The sequence below is a fragment of the Pinus tabuliformis genome, chromosome 5_1 (genome assembly GCF_031772625.1).
Source record: "Pinus tabuliformis cultivar Carrire ecotype Pingquan chromosome 5_1, CPIR1, whole genome shotgun sequence".
Lineage (NCBI taxonomy): Eukaryota > Viridiplantae > Streptophyta > Pinopsida > Pinales > Pinaceae > Pinus > Pinus tabuliformis.
Window position 1 is genome coordinate 616,454,414 of NC_142305.1, and position 3,449 is coordinate 616,457,862.

Genomic DNA, 3,449 nt, shown 5'->3' on the forward strand with positions numbered 1-3,449 from the left:
AATTATATACTCTCTTATACCACTTTCTCACCTTCAGGAGTCGAATTCCTTGGTGGAGGAGCTGACTCCAAGATTCTCTCAACCAACAGGTGAGAGTGAGAAGGTGCAACTCAAACACTTCATGAAGAGTTTGTTTAGGAGTTTGCTTCTTTTATGAGGCCTGATAAACATCAAAAACAACCTATGATGTACATTTATTCATGCCTACATCACCTAGCCTCATAAATAGTGCCATTACATAGAGAATCTTGACTTTGACCAAGTCAGACTGAAAACTAGAAATTTTACACAGTGAAAATTTTCAAATAAAAACACAGAAAGTGCAAAAGCGCAACGCAAACTTTGAGCTGATTTTCAGGTGCCTTCCAGGGGTCAAAATGAAAATCTGAGAGAACGGTCAACTAGCCCTCCGCTTCCAATTTCCAGAACAGTTTGAATTTCCGAATTTGGAGCACAGGAAGACATTAAAAAATCCATTCTCCCAAGGTCACTCCAAAAGCTCAACGCCTGTCAAAAAATGGTCAAGAATGCTAGTTTTTTGCCACTTTTTTGCATTTTTCTCCAAAACTAAGCCACCTCTGCAAAATCTAGGAAAATGGGTTTTTAGAGGATGTCAAGACCTTTCCAAAAATTTATACCTTTCCTCAAATGGAGGCTTGAGGAAAAAGTGCAGTGCCAAGGCACTGTGCTTCTGGAGCAGCTGAATTTCTAAACTTAGACCAAAATTTCTCAAAAAACTCAAAATGCTCAGAATTTGCTCAAAATTGGAGGGAAAGTGTAAAAATAGGTTTTTTATAGCTTCATGGATGCTTCAGCAAGCATATCCAAGTTTCCCTCATCCTTTTGGTCTTTTTTGGCCTCCTTGAGCTTGTTTTCAAGTTGTTTTACCTTGACATTGGTGATCATGTTTTGAGCTTGATAGTGATGTGCCATGTGTCTAAGCAATTGATTGTCTTTGTTTTCCTTCTCAAGGAGATTCTCCAAGTGTTAATTCAACCTATTAAGCCAATATTCCTTGTCTTGATGAACCTCTAGGGCGATCCTATCTTCTAGGTTAAGATCCTCATTAAGCAGAATTTTTTTCGTGTTCCTCTTGCAAAGCTTTCTTGAGGCCTCTTGTTCTCAGTCTTTTCCTTTTCCCTTTCACCTTTGATGTGTTAGCCTTACTCTCTTAAAAACAATTATAAATCCAAATAAAATAATTAATTAAATTAAATCATGAGAGTTAGTTCCTCAAACTAGGGAGTTTAGTTAGGAGGAGAGATTCTCTCCAACTAGTTCTCCTAAGTTAGTGTGTAGTTGAGAAATTGTCTCAACCATAGTGTCCAAGATAGACGTACTATCTTGAGACCAACATCCTCATGTATTTATTTGTACTATTATCAATATTTTTACATTTGGATTGATTAATAATGAGAATGTGAGGAATGTTGAAGGCACTCTGCCTTTTCCCCTAGTTTGTCTTTTGTGTGTTGCTGGTTTGATTATTGAGTATTTATTTTATGTGTGTGTTTAATATTGTTGAGTGAGTTTCTTCAGACTCTTTTGATGTCACTATCTCCTTACCTTTGCCGACTTGCTGCATTAGCTTAGATTTTTCCTTTTCTAGGATCAACTCTCTTGCTTTGAGTTGATTGTTTTCCTGTTCGAGGAATGATATAACATAATTTTCCCTTTCCAAATTTATCGCCAGCTCCTTGATTTGGTAGTATTTGTCCTTGATAGTCTGTCTCATGCTTGTGGTTTGATCCTCAGCCTCTGGATCAATTAGCTCAAACTCATGCTCCACTGTATCCTTATCCTTTGCAAAATTCCAAGCAGTGAACATCCTCAAAGCACTGTTTGATGAAAGGATAGGAGTTGATTGTGTTGTAGTCTGATGGTTCATATCTGAGAATCCTCCCTCCTTTGTGTTGTCTCTTTCTTTCTGGCGAATATTCAGCCTCCATGATGACACAAAGTCCTAGCAGCAGGAAGTGAAAATAGATGTGAGGTGTGAATGGAAATGAAGTGATATGTAGGAGATTTTGACAAAATTATGGGAGGGGTTTTATGAAAGATGAGATGACTTTGAAAACTAATGGAAATGAGTGAAGAAAATAGTGAAAAGATTTTTTTTCTTGCAAGTGAGACCAAGAAGGTTTATAATGAAATTTGCCGAAAAGAACTCTAGGAATGAGCTAGGGTTTTGCTTTTTCAGTGTTTAAACTTTGTTTGGAGGTGAATGAACTGGTCAAAATGACTCATCAAACATGTGTGTAGGTGTAGGATATCAATTTACATGTTTTGGAGATCAAAAATTATGATGGCCATTTTTACCCTAGCATTTCCCATGAAAAATTTGCTACAAACCCTAACTTGGAGAATCATTGACATGAGATGAAATTGGGAAAGCAAAAGATGGAGGATGATGGTGTAATTACTTGTCCCTTGGCTTAGAAGTCAATAAAATCAATCTTGCAAGTGAAAAATTGATATTTGGGAGAGTTTTGAAGGATTTCTGGGCACTTTGTCCTGCACGCAGCGCAGTGTTCCTACGCACAGTGCAGTTCACAGAAGCGCAATGCCATCTTCCAAACCACTTTTGGAGGCCTTAAACTGCTCCAAATTTAGATCTTGATAGCTCTTTGGAAAGCCCTTAAAGTCTGATATAAGATGGACACCTCAAGCATGTAATTTTGAGACTCCATGATGGAGAAAAATGATTTTCCCAAGGTCACTCCAAAAACTCAGGGTTTCTCTAACAAAAGAGAAGCTCCAACTTGCAGAGCACTTTTGGATGCCTTTCACTAATCCAAATCTTGATCTGAAGGTACCATTGGAAATATTAGGATGTCTACTACACAATAGAGTCCTTAAGAACTAACAACACCTGCTTCAATCCCCTGTAAAACTGTCTTGAAGTCAAGTTGTCCAGAAGTGCGTTAACTCTCTCGTAGCAAGTGTATTTTGGGAATTTCTTTCAAATCATAACACCTATGCATAAACGGAAAGAGGTTTTTGTTCCTTGGTCTAGAATGGACAAAAACCTATTTCACATTTGTAAAATTATTCTCCATTTGGTCAGAAACATATTTTGAATCAAACATGTCCCTATGAGGAATGATGAGGCGAGGTAGTGTACTACAACATTGTCTTATTTGAAATTAAATATTACCTTTACCTTTATTTTTCTTTCCCTAAGCTGCTAACTCCCTTTACCCACTTAATCACATGATGGACATACTTTTGGAAACATATGGTATCGTGATGACACATGAAGTGAAACCCTAGACCATGACCTAAAATGAGGAATTTAACCATTTCATGAGCCAAGACATTTAAATGAAGATATGATACCTCGAAGAAGACAATGAACATGATGAGTGATGAAGACCATGAGTAAGTGAAGGAAGCAGCAGTGACCTAGACACGATAACCAGTGACCAAATTTTTATTTGAAGACTCAC